The sequence below is a fragment of the Penaeus monodon genome, chromosome 32 (assembly GCF_015228065.2).
Source record: "Penaeus monodon isolate SGIC_2016 chromosome 32, NSTDA_Pmon_1, whole genome shotgun sequence".
In the NCBI taxonomy this organism is placed as follows: Eukaryota; Metazoa; Arthropoda; class Malacostraca; order Decapoda; family Penaeidae; genus Penaeus; species Penaeus monodon.
The window spans coordinates 37,675,476-37,675,797 of NC_051417.1; the positions used below are offsets into that span (position 1 = coordinate 37,675,476).

The 322-nt window shown below is 35.4% G+C and overlaps 1 pseudogene; it reads left to right on the forward strand.

Moving 5' to 3' along the window:
* Positions 1-143: 143 nt before the first annotated feature.
* Positions 144-322, forward strand: part of LOC119593661 — a 2,726-nt pseudogene continuing 2,547 nt past the window's right edge.

Here is a 322-nt window from a genome sequence, read left to right on the forward strand (position 1 = left end):
AAAAGGCTATTTTAAATAGTAATAAGCTGTTTTTCTTAGTTCTTCATAAAGATATTACAATGTCTATATTCCCAAAAGTCCATATATACAATAATATTAATCTTTGAACACTTTAAAATAACAGCTGAACCAACTTACCACGGATTGATGGTTCAAACGTTTATGGTTCGGACATCGAAGAAAAAAACTAAAGTTAGAGAAAACCGTGACGGCTTGTTGAAAACATTCTGGCAAATAACATGCTGCCGTTTGAGGAGTCAAGAGGAGAAAAACTGCTGGGAAACAGAACGAGGAGTTCGATGTTTCACAGCTGGTCAGTACC